Below are 27135 nucleotides of genomic sequence, written 5' to 3' on the forward strand. Positions count from 1 at the left end.
ATAAATAAAAATTAAAAAAAATAAATCTGTGAAGAGATTACCTGTTCAAAAGATATATATACATTTCAAAGAAACAGAATTTACAAGTTTTCTAAAGTAAATGCTCTAATGGAGGCAGAGAGGTGGTCAGTCTCTTCCCTTATTTTCAACAAAGGCAATTAAATTTCTTATTTTCAATTTGTCTTGGCCCTTATGAGTGAAGATGATAATAGATAGATAGATGATTTGAGATTAATGTATATTGGACTAGATGTGAGGAAAAGCTAAGATGATGACCAGAAGTTTGAACAGTTATGTCAGGTATACTGAAAACAAAAAGACTCTGTGTCCTAAAACATATAAAATGCACATCTGCAGTTTGAAGTGGCTGTCCCATGTGAATGTGATGAAAAATACGAGTAGATGCAGCATTTCCAGGGCTGCATTTCACAAAGTTGTCCTTCAAAAACATTGAACACCAACGAACCGGAGTGTTCAGCTCAGCAATTATGCAGACAGCCAGCCCCCCCGAAAGAGCAGCCACATATCTGTAAAGGGATTTGGGCACATCCTCGGGACTATCACTAAAGCCGGCAAAGGACTTGTTCCAGTTATTAAGTGATTTTCTCTCAGCAACAAACTCACTCCTCTGTCTTCTGCTTCGAGGGAGGCCAAGTGTGACTTGGCGGGTTCCACTGCTCCTTTAGCCTATCCCTGAGTGCTGTTCTGACTTGTCTGAAGCCTTGGGGTGGGTGGGAGCAGCTTAGGGTAATATGATGCTTAGTAAGAGACACTTCTGCCTTTTCTTGAGCTCAGCCCCAGCTCTAATGATGGCAATTGTAATAGTAGTCATACTGGTTAACATTTAGTGACCACTCACTATGCTGTACAGGCTAAACAGCTTAGCTCATTTAATCCATTTTACAGGGCAATGAGGCAAAAACCCATTTTGTAGATGAGGAAAGTAAAGCAATGAGAGGTCAAATCGTTAGTATGCAGCTAGGATTTATTTATTTTTTTTAAAGATTTTATTTATTTATTTGACAGAGAGAGATCACAAGTAGGCAGAGAGGCAGGCAGAGAGAGAGGAAGGGAAGCAGGCTTCCTGCTGAGCAGCGAGCCCGATGCGGGAGTCGATCCCAGGACTCTGGGATCATGACCTGAGCCGAAGGCAGCAGCTTAACCCACTGAGCCACCCAGGTGCCCTGCAGCTAGGATTTAAAGTCAGGTCTACTGTGGACAGACTTGATCCGAGGCTGTTTATGTTTCTGGCCTTAGCGACAGGTTTGTTTCCTCCTGCATAGGGATTTCTGTAGATCCTGCTTTCCATGTGCTCTGTGGAGTTATGGCCTCAGTGTCTTCCTGTCTCTCCTGTAAGAATGAAGCCTGAATGGCTAGAAAGTATGTCTTGTTCACTATGGTCTCCCCAAAACCTAATACTATACCTGGTACACAGCAGACATTCAATAAATATTTTATAAATGAATTAATTATGCATCTTTAAATGTTTCCTCCATAGTTACTTATCTCAGCATTTTAGGTATTTTATTATTCCCATATAACTATGGCTAATTCAAACCTTGAAAGAATAACTTAGGACTATATGATAGGACTATAGGAGAAATGAACTACAGAAAGCTAAACAAGATTTTTAAATTATGTTTAAGATTATCATCAGGCATGTTTCACCTAGAGAAATCTGATGCCTTTGGGATTCTCCCAGATATTTTCCCAGTGAAGGTAATGTAAGAGTATACTATGACCACTGTTTAAAATGTAGAATGTGTGAGATATGGAGAGGCAACTTTCCAAACACCTCAGAGTTGGATAGTGACAGAAAAAAGCAGCAAAGGCAGAGCGTGTGATGGCTACAGCCTAGAGTTTGGAGGCTGACTGGTTTGGTTGAAATCCTGGCTCTTTTCCTCCTACTGCCAGTGTGACCTCACTTACTCAGCCCTTCTGTGCCTCAGTTTCATCAGCCTTACAAAACAGCATCTATCCCATGTTATTATTGAGAAAATGAGTTAATACATGTAGAGCCACTAGGACACAGTAACTGGCACATAACCAATGCTTTATTGTTTTTACGTAGAAGAGGTAACCAAATAGGTCATTAATTTGAGTAATGTAACAGTTGTGTGACTTCAGGATGGTTTCTTAAGCTCTCTGAGAGTGCTTCTTCATCTATAAAATGTTATGATAATCCTTACCCTGAAGCAAAATTGGGAGTCCTAGAAATAAAGTTATAAACAAGAATACTAACTTTTAGGAGGTGCTAAGTAAATGGCAGCTGTTATTAGCAAAGATGAACTTCTCAACTAGCTGAGAAGAACTTGTGGAAGTTCCAAAGTCAGATTTGGTCACTAGACACAGGTATAGCCAAGGCTGAAGCTCAGGTCTGAGGAGAAGATGTGAATAGTCAGGGCAGTCAGCACGTAGTGGAATCAAAGCTATGACAAGGGATGTGTGAATGAGAAGGGCAGAAACCCTTAAACCTACCCATCCCTAACATCCCTCCCCCAAAAAACACTAACAGTGAACAACAGCTAAGGAAGAGAATCCTGCAAGCGTACTGACAAGAAGAAGTAAGAGGAAAAACAAGGACTTGTAGTGGCAACTGAAGGGGGAAGAAGAGAGGGATTGAAGAAAAAGAAGTTGTCCTGGTCGACGTGGCCAACACCAGAGAAGTTAGGCAGGAGAAGCCATGGTGAGCATCCACTGAGTTTTGCAGTGATACTAGAGAGAAGAGCTGCCAGTCAGGGCTGGCTAAAAGAATTTGCAGGGGTGCCTGGGTGGCTCAGTGGGTTAAAGCCTCTGCCTTCGGCTCAGGTCATGATCCCAGGGTCCTGGGATCGAGCCCCGCATCGGGCTCTCTGCTCAGCAGGGAGCCTGCTTCCTCCTCTCTCTCTGCCTGCTGCTCTGCATGCTTGTGATCTCTGTCTGTCAAATAAATAAATAAAATCTTTAAAAAAAAAAAAAAAAGAATTTGCAGGGCTCGGGGCGCCTGGGTGGCTCAGTGGGTTAAGCCGCTGCCTTCGGCTCAGGTCATGATCTCAGGGTCCTGGGATCGAGTCCCACATCGGGCTCTCTGCTCGGCAAGAAGCCTGCTTCCCTCTCTCTCTCTCTCTCTGCCTTCCTCTCTGTCTACTTGTGATCTCTCTCTGTCAGATAAATAAATAAAATCTTTAAAAAAAAAAAAAAGAATTTGCAGGGCTCAACACAAAATGAATATGCAAGCAGGCAGTGCAGCAAAGTCTAGCTCCTTTCCATGCCCCAACACATTTTAGACCGAGGGCCCCCAAGGAAATGCATTCTCCATGTGGGGATGAGCTATGTACCTAAATGGGGGTTAGCGAGAGGCCCTGCCACGTCACCCCACCCCCCACCCCAACTCACCGGCAGTGCTGCCTGCAGAGGTAGAACAGCTGCCACCTTACCCCCACCCCTCATGGCCAGGTGACCACTAGGGGTGGACGGCAACAGCAAATGCAGCCTCTCTCTTCCCCCACAACCAACCTGACTGCCCCCTGGGGCAGAGCAACAGGCGTCCCTGTGCAGGGTGGTGGAGCAAGCTGATGAGAACGCGTTCCCGGGAGACAGACCGGGAGGCAAGCTCACACACGAGTCAAAGCTCCAAGCCCCCGAAGGACAATCCATTGTCCCAAGCATGATCCACTATCTCAACCGATTTACAGAGCACCCATTCAAAGATAAAATTATTAAGAATTTCAACATAGTCACCACAGATCACCAAACCCCAAGCTCCAGTCACCATTGTGACCTGCCCAGGTCTCATACCAAAGAGGCCTGGTAGCTGTCAAAATACAATGTAGTTATTGAAGAGGGAGTAAGAAGAAAAGAAGAGTTAGTTGACTGGTTTAAAGAAAGTCTGCTTGGAAGAAGTCATCAGAGCAGTAGGAAGAAGTAGGGTAAAATAAATTTTAAAAACAAGGAGGGAGGAGGGAAAGGGATCCAGAGCCCAGGTCGGGGATTAGCTTCAGTTACAAAGTCAGGGGTCATCAGCATCTAAGTGGAAATAGAGAGGGCCTTGAGAACCGAGGGAGAGACAGGCAGGAACAGAGCCAACAACATTTATATCTGATGACGCACTCAAATATGACCAACACTGAAGTACTGGCAATCAAAAAGTAGTATTAAAGAAAACATCAAAGGAGAAGGTGGTCCTCGATGTGACTATCCAACATACTGACTTAGACCAAAGTCCCACAGGAATTTAATCTGATGTAATTCATCAATTAAGAACATTATGACCATGGCTGATTTTATTTCTGTTGATATTGCTTTCCTCAATATTCCATTCATGAAGGCAGTTTCAATCTTTTCCCCACAAATTTCCCAGCAACTAACAGTACCACCTGCCAACTTCTGAGATGCAGTTTTTATTTTAATAGGACAGACATCTGTTCTGTGCCCTAACCTTAAGTTGAACACTGTTCACTGCTTTGTTTAGAGGCAGAAAACTATAGCAGAGACTAAGTACACAGGGAAATCAAATGTCAGCTTCCAAATGATCACAAGTTTCCTTTAAAGGTTACCACTTGTCTTAATGTAATAACTGGAGATGCTACTATAATAGGCCAATCCCCAAATTCCTTTGTTCTGCTCCAATAAACACAAAACTCTGACAGCGACAGCTCTCTGCTGACACTCTGTATACAATCAGGAAATTCTTATTGATGTTACTACTTAGGAGCCCTGAAAAGAAAGAATATATCAGTGCTTCTCATACTTCTTTTCGTGAGAACATCTTTCCCTTTTACCTCTCTGTCTCTCTCATTCTTTTTGCCTCTCCTGTTTCCTCTCTCTCTCGGGGCACACTCTCTGTCTTTGCTTTCTTTTTTTCTTGTTTTCTGTTTTTCTTACTCTTTCTCTAACACTGTGAAGGTTCAGTGCAGTTTAGTAAACCCAAAATTTATCACTATTTTGAGTTGTTCCTTAGTTTGTACTCTGAGATTGCTTAAATTTAAAAGTTAAAATTTTTCAAAATGAATAGAAACAAAGGTAACTATTTGTATAAGCAAGTAATTATGTAGTAGTTATAATAACAAAGTATTTGTAAAAGCTAGTTTCTTTACTTCAAACTGTGAAAACACCACAGGTTTTTGTTTGACAATTTTTTTTTTCCTTTTATGGTTTAGATCCCCTTTCCTTCAAAATGATGCTATATTACTATGTCAAAGGTTTAGATAATTTGCTGAATCCTTAATTTTTTGAAAACCTCACAATAGATAATCCCCAAAATCTATGAGAAAGTGGAATTGCTCTTCATTTCCAGTCCTGACATAGGCATCTACAACCTAAACACACAAACAAAATCCATTCAGGGTCCCTCTCTTCTATAATTCAGTTAACTTTTTACAGGCAAAGAAATGTAAACAATCTATTGACACTAGGACTTTCATACTTTCATTCCTGAAAAATTCCAAGATCATATGTGTGTGTGTGTGTGTGTGTGTGTGTGTGTGTATTCAGGTAGTTCTTTCTCAGATAATGATTTGATTTACATAAGGAGGTAAGGCAAAAGTGTGGATACACAGAAACATCATTATTTTTTCAAGCCCTAAAAGTAATGCCCACTGAACTCAATATTTATCTATTCTTCTGCCTGCCCTACCCATACAAATAAAAAATATCTATTTGAAAATGTCTGCCCAATGTAGCAATATGTGTGTATGCATATACACAATATTATATGTGTATATATACACACATATTTGTGTGTATTAGGTGTATACACACACACACACGCACACAAATGTAGATATAGAATAGGGATATAGCTAGGTCTCAATAATGATTAATAAAGCTATAAAACCAAGTACATTTAAAAGAAAATTGAATTAAGTACTACTAGTAACATATAGGAGTCTTCTTTATGCCTATGGTGTGTTATCACCATAGAAAATAAACCTGAACTATCTTATAATTTATGTTGATAGTGCTTTTCTCATTGTTGTTTTTGAAAGGCCCATATAAAGCCCAGTTTCTCCATATATATTCCACATACGAGAACAGAAGAGAATTTCCCAAATTGCGAATTTTCCACACATGCACTTGATCTCTTCCTAAAGGTCCAATTTACTAGTAATTCAGTATACATAGGAATGGACATGAAAAAGCACAGTTGGGGCAAAACAAGGGCTGCACCTTAGCCAGTTAAATCCTCTTCAGCAGCAATACAGATAATACAGAACTCAAAAACAGACAGAAAAATCTGCAATCAGCACTAGGAAGAAAAAATAAAAGAGGCAAAGTGATCTAAAAGAACCTCATAACTGAAAAGACAGAAATATAAACAAGACTCCTGTCTTATTATTTTCCTTATTTTCCCAATTCTGCTCTACCAAAAGTGAAATAAACAACATTACGCCTTGGTTTCCTCTTAGACTATTGTTTTTGAATCTGGATGAATTTAAATGAACATCAATTATGTATCCAAGACAGATTCTGACTTAAAGGAGGAAAAGTGATCGGCAAATGCTGCAATTGCACTTTTGTGCTTAACTTGTACAGCCAAGTAATTGCTGCTTTTGTAATAACTACAGAAAAGCCTATTATCTTGATTACAGCTGTTAGTAAATGAAAATATATTTATATTTAACAAACATGTTAGGAGTTTCACAAGTCTTAAATTTCAGAGAATAATATCAAATTGTCCATTTACTAATTAGCATTTGAAAAGCTATTTGCATTTGTTTGTTACTGACAAATATTTAGTTATACAAATATATACTTACTACATATATAACAAGAAAAATTTAAATATATCTAAATTTCTATATGTATAGTTGTCTCTGTATTTAATTTAGAATTTATGACTCCAACAAAACCTCACAAAAATATTCATACATCCATTGATTGTCACTGGAAGTTACAGTCTAATATATAGAGAGAGACAAATAAACCAAAAAAATTAAGAATATATCAGAAAACAAAAAATGGTATGAAGAAAATTAAAATGAAGTCATACGAGAAACAGCTGGATGGTTAATTTAGCTGTGTGGGAAAAAGAACTTAACCTAACCTCACTGAGGAATGTAGAAGGATGTGACAAATCAAATGCCAAGTTACACGTCAAAGGCAACCATAGACGGTACTGCTAAAGAATTACATAAAATATCATTCTCAATGGGGAAAAGCTGACAACTTTCTCTTTACGATCAGAAACACGACAAGGATGCCCACTCTTGCCACTGTTATTCAACATAGTACTAGAAGTCCTAGCAAGAGACTCAGAAAACAAAAAGAAATAAAAGGTATTCAAATTGGCAAAGAAGGGGGCGCCTCAGTGGCTCAGTGGGTTAAAGCTTCTGCCTTTGGCTCAGGTCATGATCCCAGAGTCCTGGGATCAGGTCCCGCATCAGGCTCTCTGCTAGGTGAGGAGACTGTTTCCCCATCTCTCTTTCTCTGCCTGCCTCTCTGCCTACTTGTGATCTGTCAAATAAATAAATAAAATCTTTAAAAAAAAATTGGCAAAGAAGAAGTCAAACTCTCTCTTCTCAGATGACATGATACTTTATATGGAAAACCCAAAAGACTCCACCCCCAAATTACTAAAACTCATACAGCAATTCAGTAATGTGGCAGGATACAAAATCAGTGCACAGAAATCAGTTGCTTTCTTATACACTAACAATGAAAATATAGAAAGGGAAATTAGGGAATCAATTCCATTTACTATAGCACCAAGAACCATAAGATACCTGGGAATAATCCTAACCAAAGAGGTAAACGAGGAACCAAATCTATACTCGAGGAAATACAGAACACTCATGAAAGAAATTGAAGAAAACACAAAAAGATGGAAAAGCATTCCATGCTCATGGATCAGAAGAATAAACATTGTTAAAATGTCTATACTGCCCAGAGCAATCTATACTTTCAACGCCATCCTGATCAAAATTCCACCAGCATTTTTCAAAGTGCAGGAATAAACAATCCTAAAATTTGTATAGAACCAGAAAAGACCCCAAATTGCTAAGGAAATGTTGAAAAAGAAAAATAAAGCTGGGGACATCATGTTGCCTGATTTCAAGCTTTACTACAAAGCTTTGATCACTGTGACAGCATGGTACTGGCACAAAAACAGACACATAGACCAGTGGAACAGTGTAAAGAGTCCAGATATGGACCCTCAACTCTATGGTCAAATAATCTTCAACAAAGCAGGAAAAAAATATCCAGTGGAAAAAAGACAGTCTGTTCAATAAATGGTGCTGGGAAAATTGGACAGCTATGTACAGAAGAATGAAACTTAACCATTCTCTTACACCATATATATGCAAAGATCAACTCGAAATGGGTAAAAGACCTCAACATGAGGCAGGAATCTATCAAAATCCTAGAATATCTACCAACTCTTTACTAAAACTAGGATAATGTATAGCAACTGTAGTTAATGGAAATAATGTATAACAACAAATTTTTCCATATAAAAAAGAGCTGAAAATCCATTACCGCTCTGTAGCCACTGGCTGTCTATCTGTACATACTCAGGGTTACTTTTGCACAACAATATTCCTTGGGTCTTGTTTTCTTCCTTTCTTTCTTTTTTCCCCTCTCAACAGGAGGTTAAGGAAGGTCTCTCTGAAGAGATGACATTTAATATGATATCTGAAAATCATGCAGATGATAATCAAAAATCAGGAGATCATTTAAGAGAGAGAAAAGAGTCAGCAGAAAACAATCACTAATTAAATGAAATCTCCTTTATCTTTGACTTTTGACTGCAATATTTTGTGTATTTAATGTTGAAGGTGAATAATTCATGCTGATGAAAGTAAGGCTTTTTTTTTTCCTCCCCACAACAGTCCATACAACTTACTCATAAGAAAAGCTCTCCTTACTTGTCTTTGGGTTTTAGGGTCAGATTGTCACACCACATAATGATCTCCCTCTTTGGTTCTGATTGAGTTAACTTTTCTTAGGTACCCATGCACAGTGAAATAAAGTACATGCAATAAAAGTTTACATAATTAGAAATTGAATTTAAACAGGGTTGGGTCATTTGGCAACATTTGTATGACAATTTCAGGCCAATCTTTTCATCTTCAAGGTCTTCATTCCTTCCATTTATAATTTATCTCTATCATTTGGAAAAGAGCTACCTCTAAAATGTCTTATCAAAATGTCTGACAGTTTTTTTTTCCCCCCCTCGGATTGGTAAACAATGTAACCTCCTTTGAAAATTAACATGAATTAGGTGATTTCTAACAAAACAATGAATATTCTGATCTGTTCTAAATGCTCATATTGCTTAGTAATACCAAAAGATTGCTCTGGCTAGGAGATAATGACTTGGTCCACATACCTTAGGTAAAGATAAAACCTGGAAAAGCTGAATTCCCATTCTCTAGATGACTCAGCCATATGACTTTGAGTCATTTATATAATGTGGAAATTTTTGCCTATGAAATCTTGTGTTTAAGGGGAGTTTATGGAAAAAATTAAAAATAAAATAAAGGGGAGTTACACACCTATTTGAAAAGCATGGCCAGCTCATACAAAATCTGCCAAACTATGTTACATTTAATCAAAATTATTCACATATTAATTTTTAATATTTGGAAGTCAATCTTTATCTAAGATTCTGGCTATTATTTATGGAGTAATTCAATTTGGAACATATTCACTCTGGCCATATTTTGGGGGAAAACATGAAACTTCATTTGGTTTTATTTCCAGCAACACTACTCTTAAATATATTTCATGGGTTTATACAGAACTACTCACAACAACATGAAAAGCATAAAAAAAATTGAAGTATTACTTTATAAACTATGCTAAATGTGAAAGAAAAATCTCCCTTTTTTCAGTATAAGGAGTATTTTTAGAAGTATTCCAAATTTAAGTTTATATAAATAAAACTTAAATATAATATATATATAAAATATATTATATTTTAATATAATATAAATAAAATATATATAATATAAATATAAATAAAAATAATATAATATAAATAAAAAATAAAAATAGATTTCAGATTTCAATTGATGTCTTTTATACATAGCTATATTACATAACTTTTAGCTGTATCTATACATTATTTCCCATTAATCTGTGAGCTCTTCACAATCAGACATCAATTTTACTTATCTTCATATCCTCATAGTACAGCACAAGGCCTTGCTCAATATGTTCAAAAAATATATATTGAATGAATAAGTCAATTAATGAGTGGTCTCTGTAAGCAAAGACCCCAGAGCTTCTCACATCCTAGAGTAATCCCACAATAGGCAAGTTAAGGATGTCTGAGAATCAGGACTATTGTCTAAACTGTGTGCATTTTATTATGATGGGTAAAATGCACAGACATGAGTATCAAAGTTCTCAACGAAAGCTAATCAGAGGGTTGGTATAACTGGGTGATGGGCATTAAGGAAGGCAAGTGATGTAACGAGTACTGGGTGATAATATGCAACTGATGAGTCACTGAACTGTACCTCTGAAACTAATATTAGACTATATGTTAATTGAATTTAAATAAATTTATTAAAAATAAAATTTAAAAAAGAAAGCTAATCATTAAAATCAACTTATGAGCTTTAATTTTTTTAATATCAGGAGATTGTGATTCAGTAGATCTGATGTGGGGTCATAGATTGGTATCAAGTGTAATAACCAAAGTTCCATGTGGGGTGAGTACAGGGCCTCTTCGTGTGAACAACTCCTCAAGATGTCTCATTTCTAGATAATCTACAATTAGAGGCAATCTTCTCTTTAAAATGCAAAATGTAAGTCTAAGGAAAGGATGCATATTAAATCATTAAAAACAATATGTGCTAAAGTTATATATATATAGACATATAGACATAGAAAGGGAGGGAGAGGGAGAGAGAAATTCTAGAGCTTTGTTCTGTAAAGCAATTAACGTACTTGGAAAGAGTTTAATCTTCTTGAGACTTGCCTTTGAAGTCTTTTGAGGTGGGTGCAGTGCAGTATTTAGTCTAGGATTAATTTTTAGCCACTACTGAGACAACGTTCTTCTGAATATTCCACCGTGTACACCATGAGGCACAAAGTTTTCTACTCTGGCTGTTGGGAACACAATCTCTTCCCAGCTTCTTGGGATCTCTGTATATTGCTCCTTTTGGGTAGTACTTCCCCAGCCTCAGATAGTTTCCTCACATGTTGAAGACTTGCTGGATGCCATCTGTGAATCACTGGAGCTCTCTCTCTCTGCAATACTTTCCACTCTCCAGTATTTGCACTGAGAATTCTAGCTACCTTGGGCTTCCCTTTCCTGCCACCGTTGTCTCCTCAACTCAGAAAGACAGTTGGACTGCACCTGGTTCTCCACCTCTGCACAGCAGCCTGGAAACTCGATCCAGGCAGAAAGGTGGGGTGATTGTAACATTTGCCACATTTGTTTCCCTTCTTTTGGGAACCACTGTCCTTCCTTGTCTGATAGCCTTCCTTGTCTGTTTCATATATTTCATTTAGCTTTTTAGTTCTTTCAGTTCTTTTAGTTCTTTAAATTGATCCTTACTGCTGTATCTTGGCTAGATATAGCAGTTTGTATAATTTTTTTCAAAATTCTACTTTAGCAAAGTGGAGGTTTCCACTTGGCCTTACTTAATATGATGGCATGACCACCACCAACCCCAGGTGGACTCAGTGTAAGGTTTTCTTCAACTGTCAAATATGTCAGTCCTAATTAAACATTCAGGTATGGGGCAATGACCAGAGTGAGGACACAGACCCAAAGGACCCACTATAAACTAGATATTGTTAAGCGTCCTATTTATTGCATAGGCCCCCTTACCTTGTCATCTCCCTAAAAGGGAAGTCATGGTGACATTTCAAGTCTCCTGTGTTCAACAGCCCTGGAAATGTCTGGGTATCGTCCTTTCTTCACTGTATAATCATCTGAGTAAATAATGGTATGAACTTTTGGGAAGAACTAGGAGAATCATTATAGTATATACTTCATAATGTTGCAGGGTTCTACCTCCCAGAGACTGAACCACCTCTACAGTCAATGAGTACAGGGTCTAAATATTGTTTCTTGCCTAGAAACATTCTAAAGACCATGTAATTTGATTAAGTTGACCACTCTCATTATTTATTTATTTATGACCAATAAAATTGTACATATTGAATGTGTTAAAAAATTAATACAAATTACTTTAGTAGATCACTTTATGTTAAAGAGCTCAGGAAAACTGGTGGGATGACAAAGGGCTGCAAAGGAGACCCAAAGAGAAGATAAAAGGAAAGCACCAAAAAATGCAGACAAGAAAACAATTTACCAGATCAAGGATCTAAAGAAAATAGAATGACCAAACCAGGGGAGATTCCTGATTTGCTCAATCTTACCATACTAAGATATTAATTCATGCATCAGGTTCTATCTACATATTGACTAAAGCATAGTCGAGGGAGAGGAAAGCTGTAAATTTTGATAATCTTATTTCATCACAAGGACCTGAATTTCATTCACAATGCTCAGTTAAAGAAGAATGCCATCTCAAAGCTACGTCAGTGACACTAAGGAAGAGGCTAATGTGCATTCAGACAGAGTATATATATGAAGAAGAAAGAATGATAAATGCTGCTTTATTAGAATTCTCTTTAAGATTCATTTCTTCTTCACCAATGATTCACTGTTTTCTCTCCTGATTCTTAGGTCATCTCAATAAGCATCTGAATAACTTTCATTCAGTAATAAAGGGAAATAATGCCTGAAAACAGTTCTCTTAAATCATTGTTGACATTTGAAATTGTACCAAAGCAATTCTCTTTAGCCTCCCTACTTTGTAAAGAAGCTATTCCATACCGAACACACAATGGTATCACAAGGGGCACTTCAAATTTTGTGTACCTCAGTTTCACATTCCTCTTCTGCAAACTGATAACAAAAATATATCCTAGTTAATAATTGTTTTTATACTCACAGGGGGAAGGCAACTTAGAGAATACCTAATTCAGTCCCTCTATTTTGCAGATAAGTAACGTAAATTCATGAAAAATGAAATTTTGCCGGTAAATAATGAAGTTGAATTCCTAAAGTGAATTGTCTGAAGCCACATACCAAATTGGGCTGACTGAAGGTGATATTAATGGCAAAGCCACACTTAATTCAAGATACTTTCTTATCTCTAGAATTAAATTTATACAGTTTAAGCCATTTACTGCATACTAATAACTGCAAAGCAATCCTGAGAACAGAGTCATATTTTAATACAGCAGTAAGGCGAGTGACTGCATTCAGTCAAGGTAATGGCTTTTGTTTTTTACTAAATGATGATAAAACTTGCATGATAGAAAATAGAAGAGTTGTTCAAAAATATGTTTATCAAGTTAGTTACCAGTATATCTCTGCCATAACAGGTTTGGTGGTGGCATATTTTTAGTTTGAATGGCAATTGCCTAAGCTGTGTTTTGGTGTACTTTTATTTACAAAGGCTCCATTTTTTAAAAATTATGTCCATGATAGAACTTATTTTTTTCTATTGAAAAATTAGTGAGAAGTACTAATTCCAAGGTTTTGAGTGAATGCCAATGTCTTGATTATCAACTCATCAAATGTTAACACATTAGTTTTAGCCACAAAGGTCTTCAGATTTCAAAAAGATTTGACAGCTCACTGAAATTTTTATCACAGTTTATAATAGATGTTATGACAATCCACTTGATACATTATAGAATACCCTGGGTAACAGATGTAAATTTAGGTAAAGACTATAGACATTTGAGAGATTTGGCATCATTCATTTAAAGATTGCTAATGCTCTTACCATGAAGGAAGCTGCACTTTATGGAATTAAAAAATGATTTGCCATGAGCTGTGCTAGCTCATGTGCTATAAGTAGAAGTACCTCACCTCCTATAATACATCTTAAAGTTTTCTTTTCTTCTTATGTCAGTGTTCCCAGTTGTATAAGCCATGAAGCCCATTACATTCCTTCTTAGATCTCAAGATCAAGGCAGGTATAGAAAGAATCAGGAAGGATTCTTCTTTTTCCCCCAAAATGGCAAATTCCTGGGTTTTTAAAAATAATTCTAAAAGTAAGGCATAAATATTTGTTATATGAAGTAAATTTAACCTCATGTTAGGATTTAACCCAGCTACAGCCTTTTGCAAGGAAAACTCAAAGGATAAGTTATACCTCAGAGTTGTCCCAAAAAAGGCTAGGGACCTGAAGTAAAATGAGAGCTTTAATAAACACATAAAATTAAAGTTAACAAATTATGTGCTCACTTTGGCAATATATACACTAAAATTGGAACAATACATAGAAAATTAGCATGGCCCCTGTATAAGGATAACACACAAATAAAGATAACAAAGTATGGCCTTAACAAGTCTTTTCACTCACACCTATATCCTTTGGAGTTTCAGATGGACTGCTTGTTCATATTGTTTCAGATATATGAGCCCATCCAGTAGAAGCCCTGGAAACTGGTATAATTTCAAGTCAGCCATCAGGCAGTCAGATGGATTCCTGGGCAAATGATCCTTTATTGCTTGGGACTTGTTAGCTTTGGAACAACCCTAAAACCAGTGTTACTCTCCTATCTAAAGAGGGAGTTCAAGGCCCCATTTCCTTCATCACTTAGTGTCAAGGCCAAGATACAGGTGGTCTTCAGTGCTAGTAGAAAGGTTTTAGAGGTGCTAAATGTTCTTAATTATTTGTAAACAGCCTATATTTGAGAGATTCCTCTCATGGCCTTTTCTTTAGGATTGCTTTGTGTTCTTATTTTCTAGTCTCTCTGCTCCCATGCATCTGGAGCAATAGGACAAGTTACAGTTTTCTACAACCAAGGACCAAGATTCCCACTTTTAGAAGACTAAACAGGGATCAAGATGAGAAAAAAGGATTTGAAATGAATGCCTTAGGCCAATTATCCTAAGAAAAGGTAATGAAAGTAAACTACTCTTTCAAGAAATTGTTCAAGAAACAAGCGCTGGAGATGAGACAGGTAAATTAAAATGTAGAGGATCAAAGTATAGAAGTGTTCTACTCTGCTTTGTTCCTAGAATAAAGATTGCTCAAATGAGTTAATTTGCTGAGAGGGAAAAATTAGTAATAAAAGACAGTTGGAAGATGGAAAATCAGGAGAGCATAACTGATAAACAACTTCCTAGAAGAACCTATGTGGGAACAGACCAAAAGTACAGGTAAAGCAATCAACCTTAAAATGGAAGAATCTTTCTACTTCCAAGACTAGGGCTAAAAAGGGATATTAAGGGGCACCTAGATGGCTCAGTCAGTTGAGTCAGTTGAGCATCTGACTCTTGATTTTGCCTCAGGTCATCATCTCAGGGTTTTGAGAATAAGCCCCACATTGGGCTCTACACTGGATGTAGAGCCTGCTTGGAGTTCTCTTTTCCTCTCTCTTTCTCTCTTCCTCTCTTAAAAAAAAGGTGGGAAATTAAATAGAAAAACTGTGAGGCTGAAAAGGTAAGCATACACAAATTTCTCAGTAAAATAAGAATTAAGTTTATCTGCTGTTTGTGAGATAGGTATTGAGAACATTGAGGCCTTAACAAACACGGAAAAGTTTATGTGTATTTGCCCTAAAGGGAGATTAGAGAGAAGAGTCAAGGGACAGAATTAACAGTTTACTAAGCAATAATAAGAACCTAAATAGAGTTAGAGAGCTTCAATTTTTAATGCATTTACTCAACTCAATTTTGTGACCAAGTGTTGGATCCTAAGAAGGAGAACTGATGAAGTGATTGACTAGTTGCCTAGATTTGGGGCAGGAGATAGGGGATAAAAGGTTTGGGGCAGAAATTTCTGGATAATAGCAAGTGCACAGTTGCATTGGATGATAAGTGAATCCATCCTACGTGAAACAGAATGGGAAAGGATTAGAAAGAAAGAGGAACGAGTTGCTAGATGACATACTGAAGGCTACAAGCAGGATAAGGAATGAGCTGGGAGAAGTGGTAGTCAGAGAATCTTAAATCAAATGAGGTTACTTCATTGACAGGCAACATACACAATACACATGTCCTGAAGGCAGACTTTCAGGGGCCAAATCCTATCTCTGCCTCAGTAATTGTGGGATTGGGGTAAATAGGATGGTTTTTGAAAATCCATAAGTGAATATGTGTAAAGTATTTAGGTCAGGGTCTCCAATATAGTATCCACTTGATAAATTATAGTTATCATTATGTTCCAGAATTTACCACTGTAGAGTAGCATAACCCCAAATGGTGAAGCATAACTCAGGATGAGATATAATTTCAGATGATGTATGGTTTTGTTGATGGAGAGGCATCACTGAGACTAGATGGCTTTATGTCCTCAGAGAGCTGAAGTTCAGTGAAGGTGAAAGTCAATGGGTTTATGGAAATAATTTATATTCTATCTTCTGGAACTCTACTATTAGTAAATACGGATGACAGAGGATACATTAATGTTGATAAATGGAGGAGTATTTAGGTGGAAAAAATATAAATTAAATTACTTTTTCCTTTTCAGATTATTCTTACATTTGGGTTCCTCAAAACCTCAGCATTATATAGGTCTACCTGTCAAAAGACATGTGAAATTAGTTCAAAATGAAAACTTGCACATTTCCGAGTTGTCCTCCATCAAAACTGGATACCCTCTTCTATGCACTGTCCTACCAATATTTTAGAGAGCTCTGAGAAAGTCCAGTTGCAAGATCATGAAGCTCTCTCATTTAAAATGAGATGTGAGGGGCACCTGGGTGGCTCAGTGGATTAAGCCGCTGCCTTCGGCTCAGGTCATGATCTCAGGGTTCTGGGATCGAGCCCCACATCGGGCTCTCTGCTCAGCGGGAAGCCTGCTTCCCCCTCTCTCTCTGCCTGCCTGTCTGCCTACTTGTGATCTCTCTCTCTCTGTCAAATAAATAAATAAAATCTTTAAAAAATAAAAAAAAATAAAATGAAATGTGAGTTTGACATGCTTCTTAACAAAATGTTATGAGAATTTAATTCCAATTATGGGTTAAGATATATCTTGGATGCATCTCACAAAATTAAAATGGAATTGATATACTAATTAGATTCAGCAAGTCAGCATAGCACCATCTATACCTAAGGGCATACTAAATATCATTTCATGAGCAGAATGACAAGAGAATCACATCCAATCAGAACCTCATATGATTTCAATGTGATTTTATCCAGTTGATTAATTGTGTAATGACCCTTTATGTTTATTCTTCCAACAAATAGTTATCTAGTGTTTATCATGTATATAACATATGCTAGTTGCTACCAAGAATAAGTGATAAAACTTGGGGCAAAACTTCCTACCTTGGAACATACATCTATGGTAGGGACAGACAAGTATATATATATTAACACTAGAATACAGGCCAGATTGTATAAGTGGAAATACTAAAGAAGGAGCAATTAATTCCATAGGGAAGGTTCACAGAGGTGACATAAACACAAACATTTATGGGTAGAGACACTCCAGGTTAATGACCAACATGAGAATAAAAGATGTAGAGATATGACTTGGGGAATGTTTGGATAAGTCAGCATGTGTCTTTGCAAATTATCAGCCTATTCAACACTGTGTCAAATTCACAAATTTTAGAACACTTCTTAAAAGGTAGTGCCATCTCTGGCCCCACTTTTAAATTTATTTTACTTTATTATCATTGTATTGTATTGTATTGTATTGTATTGTATTTATTTCATCAAGATAAGTATACTCTTTAATCTCCATCCTTTATTTCCCTCATCCACCCACCACCTCCCCTCTGGTAACATCAGTTTGTTCTCTATAGTTAACAGTCTGTTTCTTGGTTTGCCTTTCTCCCTTTTTTTTTTTTCTTTTGCTTACCTGTTGTGTTTCTTTTTTATTTCTTTCAAGTTTTTAATTAAATTCTGGTTAGTTAACATTTGGTGTAATACTGATTTCAGGAGTAGAATTTAGCGATTCATCACTTACATACAACACCCAGTGCTCATCACAACAGGTGCCTGCCTTAATACCTATTACCCATTTAACCCATCTGCCACCCAAACTCCCTCCAACAACCCTTGGTTTGTTCATTATAGTTAAGAGTCTTGGGGTGCCTGAGTGGCCCAGTCACCTAAGCATCTGACTCTTCATATCAGTTCAGGTCATGACCTCAGTGTCGTGAAACTGAGTGCTGTTTTGGGCTCTGAGCTGGGCATGGAGCATGCTTAAGATCTCTCTCCTTTCTTCTTCCTCTGCCCCTCCCCCTTGCTTCTCTCCAAAAAGCAGGGGTGTGGGTGTCTGACTTATGGTTTTCCTCTCTTTTTTCTCCCTATGTTCACCTGTTTTGTTTCTTAAATCCTACATGAGTTAAATCTTGTAATATTTGTCCTTTTCTGACTGACTTATTTCACTAAATATTATACTCTCTAACTCTATCCATGTTGCAAATGGCAAGATTTCATTCTTTCTTATGGTTGAATAATAGTCCAGTGTGTGTGTGTGTGTGTGTGTGCGTGTGTGTGTAAAATCACATCTTTTTCATTCATTCATCTATCGCTGGACACTTAGACTGGTCCATAGTTTGACTATTCTGAGTATTGCTGAAACAAACATAATGGAACATGTATCTATTTGAGTTAGTATTTTTGTATTTTGGGGATAAATACTCAGTGGTGCAATTACTGGATGATAGGGTAGTTCTAATTTTAATTTTTTGAGGAACCTCTATACTGTCTTCCAAAGTGGCTGTAAGAATTTACATCCCCACCAACAATGCAGAGGGGTTTCTTTTTCTCCACATCCTCACTAACACTTGTGGTTTCTTATGTTTTTTATCTTAGCCATTCAGATAGGCATGAGGTGATATCTCATTGTAGTTTTGATTTGCATTTCCCTGATGATGACTGATGCTCAGCATCTTTTTATGTGTTTGTTGGCCATCTGCATGTCTTCTTTGGAGAATTGTATGTTCATGTCTTTTGCCCATTCTTTCTTGGATAACTTGGGTTTTGTTTTTTGTTGTTGTTGTTGTTTTTTAATGTGGAGTTGTATAAGTTCTCTATATATTTTGGATAGTAACCCTTAATCAGATACATCATTCGCAAATATCTTCTCTCATTCAGTAGGCTGTCTCTTAGTTTTCTTGATAGTTTCCTTTGCTATGCTGAAACTTTTTATTTTGATGTAGCCCCAATAGTTTGTTTTTGCTTTTATTTCTCTTGCCTCATATATCTAGAAAAATGTTGCTATGCCCAATGTTAGAGATTACTGCCAGCACTCTCTTCAAAGATTGTGAAGGTTTCTTTTCTCACACTTAGGTTTTTAATTTACTTTTGTGTATGGTGAAAGAGAGTGGTCCAGTTTCATTCTTTTCCATGTATCTGTCCAGTTTTCCCAGCACCGTTTGTTGAGGAGACTGTCCTTTTCTGGGTTTTTATTCTATTCCATTGATCTATGTGTCTATTTTTATTCCAGTACCATACTGTTTAGTTACTACTACTTTGCAACATTACTTGAAATCTGGAATTGTGATACATCCACCTTTTTCTTTTTCAAGATTGCTTTGGCTATTCAAGGTCTTCTGTAGATCCATACAAATTTAGGATTATTTTTTCTAGTTCTGTGGAAAATGCCATTGGTGTTTTGATAGGGATTGCATTAAATCTGTAGACTGCTTTGGATAATATAGACATTTTAACAATATTTGTTCTTCCCATCCATAAGCAGGGCATGTCTTTTCATTTCTCTTTGTAGGTTTGAGTTTCTTTCATCAGTGTTTTACAGTTTTCAGAGTACAGGTCTTTCACCTCCTTGGTTAAGTTTATTCCTAAGAGTTTTACTGGTTTTGGTGCAATTGTAAATGGGATTACTCTCTCAATTTCACTTTCTGATGCTTCATTATTAGTGTATAGGAATGCAACAGATTTTTGTACATTGATTTTTATATCCTGAAACCTTACTGAATTCATTTATCAGTTCTAATAGTTTTTTGGTGCCTTCTTTAGGTTTTCCATATATATAATAACATGTCATCTGCAAATAGTGAAAGTTTTGCTTCTTCCTTCCAATATGGATGCCTTCTATTCCTTTTTCATGTCTAATTTCTGTGGCTAGGACTTCCAGTACTAAGTTGAATAAAAGTCATGAGAGGGGACATCCTTGTCTTGTTCCTGATCATAGGGGAAAAACTCTCAGGTTTTCACCATTGGGTATGATGTTGCCTACAAGTTTTTCATATAAGGACTTTGTTATGTTGAAGTATGGTCCCTCTAGACCTACTTTGTTAAGGGGTTTTATCATGAGTGGAGGTTGTTCTTTGTCAAATGCTTTTTCTACATCTATTGAAATGGTCATATGGCTTTTATCCCTTATTAATATGATGTATCATGTTGATTGATTTGTGAATATTGAACCACCCTTGCAACCCAGCAATAAATGTCACTTGATTGTAGTGTATGATCTTTTATGTATTGTTGGATTTGGTTTGCTAATATTTTGTTGGGGATCTTTTCATCTATATTCATGAGAGATATTGGCCTATAGTTTGTTTGTTTGTTTGTGGTATCTTTTATCTGGTTTTGGTATCAGGGTAATATTGGTTTCATAAAATAAATTTGGAAGTTTTCCTTCCTCTTGTATTTTTTGACTTGTTTGAGAAGACTGGATTTTAACTCTTCTTAAATGTTTGGTAGAATTCACCTGTGAAGCTGTTTAATCCCAGATTTTGTTTTGGGGAGTTTTTTGATTACCGATTTAATTTCATTGCTAGTAATTGGTATGTTCGAATTTTCTATTTCTTCCTAGTTCAGTTTTGGTAGGTTATATGTTCCTAGAAATTTATCCATTTCTTCTAAGTTGTCCAATTTGCTGGCATATAGATTTCCATAATATTCTGTAAAAAATATCTATATTTCTGTGATGATGTTATTTCTCCTATTTTGTTAGAAATTTTGTATATTTGGGTCATCTCTCTTCTTTTGTAATGAGTCTTGTTAGAAGTTTATCAATTTTATTGATCTTTTCCAAAGAATAAGCTCCTGGTTTTATTGATCTATTCTATTGTTTGTTGTGTGTATGGCGTGGGGTGTTGTTGTCTGGTTTGGTTTTGGTTTTGGTTTCTATATCATTTATCTCTGCTCTAATCTTTATTACTTCCTTCCTTTTGGGGGGGGGTGGGTTTTATTTGTTCTTCTTTTTCTAGGTCCTTTAGGTATAAGGTTAGGTTGTTTATTTGAGATTTTTCTTGCTTCTTGAGTTAGGTCTGTGTTGCTATAAACTTCCCTCTTAGAACCACTTTTATTGCATCTCAAAAGATTTTGGATTGTTGTATTTTCATTTTCATTTGTTTCCATGTAATTTTGTATTTCTTCTTGGATTTCTTGGTTGGCCCATTCATTGTTTAGTGGCATGGTGTTGAACTTCCATGTATTTATGGTCTTTTCAGACTTTTTTTGTGGTTTATTTCTAGTTTTATAGCATTGTAGTCAGAAAAGATGCATGGTATGAGCACGATCTTTTTTAATTTGTTAGACTTGTTTTTGGCCTCCTATGTTATCAGTTCAGGAAAATGTTGCATGTGCATTTGAAAAGAATGGGTATTCTGCTGTTTTAGGATAGAATGTTCTGAATATGTCTGCTGAATCCATCTGGTCCAGTGTGTCATTCAAAGCCACCATTTCCTTGTTGGTTTTCTATTTGGATGATCTGTCCACCAGTGTAAGTGGGGTGTTAAAGTCCCCTACTATTATTCAATTACTATTGATTATTTCTTTTATGTTTGTTATTAACTGCTTTATGTATTTGGGTGCTCCCATTTTGGGCATATAAATATTTACAGTTATTATAACTTCTTCTTGGATTGTGTCCTTTTTTATCTCTTCTTACGGTCTTTGTTTTAAAGTGTATTTGGGGGACATGTGGGTGGCTCAGTCAGTTAAGCCTCCAACTCTTGGTTTTGGCTCAGGTCATGATCTCAGGACCTAGGGATCAAGCTCCACATCAGGGTCTTCACTAAGTGGGAGTCTGCTTCTCTACCTCTCTCTCTCATTCCCTCTGTTCCTCCCTGGCTCTCTCTCTAAAATAAATATATAAATGTTTAAAAATAAGTAAATAAATAAAAATAAAATCAACTTTGTCCAATATAAGTATTGCTACCTTAGCTCTCTTTTGGCATCCATTTGTGTGATAAACATTTTTTATCCCCTCATTTTCAATGTGAATGTGTCTTTAGGTCTGAAATGAGTCCCTTGTAGGCAGCATAGAAATGGGTCTTGTCTTATTATTCACTCTGTCATCCTATCTTTTGATTGGAGCACTTAACCCATTTACATTCAAAGTAATTATTGATAAATAAGTATTTATTGCCATTTAGTTACTTACTTCATGGTTGTTTCTACAGATTTTCTTTGATCCTTTCTTTTGCTCTCTTTCATGGTTTGTTGGCTTTCTTTAGTGACATATTGTATTCCTTTCTCTTTATTCTTTGCATATTTATTAGTGGTTTTTCATTTGTGGTGACCATTAGGTTTGTTTAAAATATCTTCTGCATATAGCAATCTATATTCAGTTATTGGCCATTTAAGTTTAAACCCATTCTTTACTCCTCTCCCTCCCATATTTTAAGTATATGGTGTCATATCTTACATCCTTTTATTTTATGAATCCCATTATTAATTTTCATGAAAATACTTACTTTTACTGTTTTTGTGTTTTTTACTTTTCATACTATCACTTATGGTCTTTTTCCACTCAAAGAGTCCCCCTTAATATTTATTGTAGAGCTGATAGCCCTACAATAAAATTGACGCTACAGTTCTAGTGGTCATGAAATCCTTTAGTTTTTGTTTGTCTGAGAAATTCTTTTATCCCTTTTTCTATTCTGGATAATAGCCTTGCTGGCTATCAGGTATTCTTGGCTACAGATTTTACCCTTTCAATACTTTGAATATATATAATGCCATTCCCTTCTTGGCCCCACCATTTTTAAGATACGAGTTTATAGATAGGAACTGGCACCTTTCTTTATAAATTTAATTTGAATTTTTGATATTGTAATTATTTTATTCAAATATCAGAATGACCCCTCATTTTAATCATCAGCCTTAGCATTTTAATTTTTAAATGATTTATGTCCAAACATGGCATGTATTATATATATGTTAATATTTGATTATTGTCAAATATTTGTACATATGTTTTAAGTTACCAGCTTTAGGTTTAGTTGCCAAATTTTAATTGTCAACTTAAAAAACCTAATGTGTATTCTGTCTCTTAATCATAGGAAAAAAGATATTTAAAAATTCCAGAAAGGACTGAATTTTTTGCTCTTTAAAGATAATTAGTCTGGGATCAGTTCTGTTTTTTTCTTCCTTCTACCACAGCCTCATTTTTATTTAGTCATAAATTTGTTTAGTCAATCCCAGCATAGAAATTGCCAAGTGCTTACAAAAGTTATATACTTTTCTTGCTGTAAAAAAGTAATACTTAAAAAAAAAAAGAAAGAAAGAAAGCAATACTAAAAAACACTCATTCTACTCTGTATAATATTCCTCTCCCATTTTCAGAAACTCTACTTTGCATTTCCATGACCTCTTCCAGATGGGGGACATGCTAACAAGCTCAAATCTATTATTCACTGATCATAAGATACTGGAATTTCATAAGTCAAATGTTATACCATGCCCAGAAGAAATTCACATCTAGATTTCTTTACATTCCAAAAACTAAACTTTTGCTTTCATTATCTAGCAGTGTTGTTGCAGATTTCAACCTCATGTCATCCTTTAATGTTACCTATAAAATCTTTTCTCTTTCAACAGGATAATTGCTTCTTACTTATAAATTCAGGCAGGAAGTGGCACCCTGATTCTTATACCAACTCCCATTTCTGTATTATGCAATTTTGATTATGTTATAATGGTTTTGCTAATAAAACATATAAGGGGCAAATAGAAATAGCATTTACCGTGTTTACTTACATAATTGTAAGCAGTTATGTCAGGAAAATGGTTAATGAATGGCTCTTCCACCTGAAATCTGCCATGAAAATTATACCTGGGTGGCTTCCCAAGTGCCTATCTCCAGAAAGAGAATATAATGAGTCTTGCTATGTCTTGGAATTGAGGAGTTCAGAGCCACTAAAGGTTAGCCCTTATTGTCCTCCACATAAAGGACCAGTGAGAACTGCCCTCCTCTACCTGACAATGCAATAAAGGAAAGATTTATTTATTACATTTGCAAGTGTATTTGTAGGGTGTGCTGCTTAAATACCCATACTCTTCTCACTACGGAAAAAAAAAAAAGTCCCTTCACCAAATAGGTCAGGAGACTGGTACTGATTTGACTGCTTTCTCAGTCTGGATTTTACTAAAACTGTAAATACGTTAGCCTCTTGTCAAAGCAAAGGGAGTGATTATTCCGAAACATTTGTGGTAATAGGGGAGGGTACAGAATATCCTAGACATTTGATGTTTATTTGTTATCCCTAGATAAAGAACTTAAAGAGTATCTGTCCTAATGGGGCCAGAAAATAATGTTAACCTATTTACATTAAAATTAAACTAATGGTAAGTACTGATAAGTAAAATGTGTAGTTACTTGTTAAGTGCTCAGGTAAGAGTAAGTCCCCATGCTCTTACCTATGGGCTACAAGTGCTAATAGAAACCAAAGACATAAGAAGAAAAAGAAAAACTCACTTAACCTAAAGCTGCAGTTGTTCCTACTGAGTAACCTACAGAAAAATAATAAAATGGACTGCTTTTTTTTTTTCTCCTTTCAAGTTTATTTGAAGGCTGGGTAAGACAGTGGAATATTTGAATCAACAGGTACATGAAATACGGAGGAAAGTGAAAAGATCTAAAAAGCCACATTTGAATAGTCCCTTCTATTAATAATTACCACAATATAACTTACTTAGTTGATTTTTTTTTTAAGACTCCATTCATTTACTTGACAGAGAGAGATCACAAGTAGAGAGGGAAGCAGGCAGAGAGAGAGAGGAGGAAGCAGGCTCCCTGCTGAGCAGAGAGCCCAATGCGGGACTCAATCCCAGGACCCCGAGATCATGACCTGAGCCAAAGGCAGCGGCTTAACCCACTGAACCACCCAGGCGCCCCTACTTAGTTGATTTTAATAAGGACATTTTAATTTGATTGGGGCTTGACTTCTAGATTTTGATATATGCACCTATTTCACTAATATAAGTAATATTGTAAAGACTTCTTTTTTATATACCTATATATAATTATTTACTTATATATTTATACTTTGTATGTATGATTTATATATCTTTATAATTTATTACTACTCACATACTTGCATATATAATTTACTTATTTAAATTTATATATGTAATATAATATAATTTATATATAAATGATTATGTATTATAATCATTTCATTTCTCACAACTACCACTTGACTATCTCCCTTCTAAGTATGCTAGCACAGAGAAAAATCAAATCCCAGAGATGTATACAATCAGCATAAAACAAATTATGCTTTCTTTTTTCCTTCCCATGCAGTCATACTCTAGTTTACTTTCTGCTATTTTTTTTATACTCTGGATACCATGAGAATAAAAATAATCATGGACCATGCAGTCAGCAAGTACAGAACACAAGACAAAACACTTAAGATTATGATTATAAGGTTTGGGTCAGAAATATTCATCCCTTGTGGCTTTTCCTATCTCCTAACATTCCTATGATATCATTCACTATAGAGTTCATCTACCCAGATTTTCATCTAAACTCAACAGCTCAAACATCAATGGCAAAACAAAAATAAAACCACCAGTCTTTTCAATCACAATCAAACCTGTTTCGTTTAATGTTGCTGATTATGGCAGTAGAAATAGTTTCTCCTAAAAGGATTAACATACACATGAAAATAGATAATTGTACCCAAAGATTTGCAGAAGTTATCCATTTTTTGTTTCTACTCTCACCGTACCTTCTACATCACATGCATCCATATGCCACTCTCTCTGTACCTTCCTATATTAACTAATGCCATCAGCATCCTCTTGAAGACTGAGGCTCCAACCTCACCAAATGAGTTATTGTGTTTTTTTTCCTATCATAAATTCTGTCTGCATTCCATTTTTATCTTTCTTGCTGAAGTCCAAGCTCCCATTATCACCCTCATCTGAACTACAATAACAACCATGTGTCAGTCTTTATGTTTCTAATTTCTCCCCTTCTGATTTATCCTGTGTTCTGCTTTCACCAGTTTTGTCCTTAAAACAACGGCTTATAGATTCCCTTTTCAAAATTCTTTCATGGTTTTCCCTTAAATACAAAATAAAATACAATCTTCTCAACCTGGAATTCAAAGCCTTCTACAACATGGACTCCGTTTTCTTAACAAATATTTGGAACCAGACACACAATGGACACACACACACATATATACACACACCATTCTCTTGTCATTCCTTCAGTCTACACTGCACTGTATGGCTTTCATTAAGCTATTATCTCAACCAGAAAGTTCCTCTCTCTCCTCACCCCTCTCCCTTCCTTAATATCTGGTTCAAATGCTTTTTCTCATATCCATTAATTCAAATAAATCTTTTTCTTGTATTTCCATTATTCGTCATTTGTAGTTCTATTTTGATACTGAGCATAATTTTTTTCCTATAGTGTATATTGGTGCATCCATATACATTATATATGAGTTTTTTAGTTTCTTTAAATTTGGGGACTATCCCATAGTAATCTTGATCATCTGGGGTTCAAAAAATAGTGTTTGTTAATTTCTATTTCAGGATAATCATCAGATGATGATATTTTCCAAATAAGGAAGATAAGAGAAGAACTTTATTTTAATTTGTTGATATTTTGGCCGATGGACTTATAGAAATATGAAGTGGAGTACAGGAGAGGGCAGAGGTTACATTAATGCAACTGTGGAAATACTTAGAAAAAAGAGAGGTCCCTAATTATTTGACTTTTTATATGAAATTTTTTCAATAAAGTATAACGAGTCCAGTCCTTTCCATGTAAGGCAGAAAAAATATGAAGCATGTCACAATTATTGATAGAATGGATCTAAAATCTCAAGCTGAGGATGAATATTCAACAAACACATGAATTCCTCTTATTATACTTCTACTTACAGAAGTCAGTTCTGAAAAAATACTATTTCTGGCTCAGTCAGTTAAGCATTTGACCTTTTTTTCAGTTGAGGTTATGATCTCCGGGTTGTGAGATTCTCTCTCCCTCTGTCTCT

At 36.0% G+C, this 27135-nt stretch overlaps 1 pseudogene; it reads left to right on the forward strand.

Moving 5' to 3' along the window:
* Positions 1-14196: 14196 nt before the first annotated feature.
* LOC125103405 (uncharacterized) lies at positions 14197-14316 on the forward strand (annotated as a pseudogene).
* Positions 14317-27135: the final 12819 nt, after the last annotated feature.

Source organism: Lutra lutra, chromosome 6, assembly GCF_902655055.1.
Source record: "Lutra lutra chromosome 6, mLutLut1.2, whole genome shotgun sequence".
Lineage (NCBI taxonomy): Eukaryota > Metazoa > Chordata > Mammalia > Carnivora > Mustelidae > Lutra > Lutra lutra.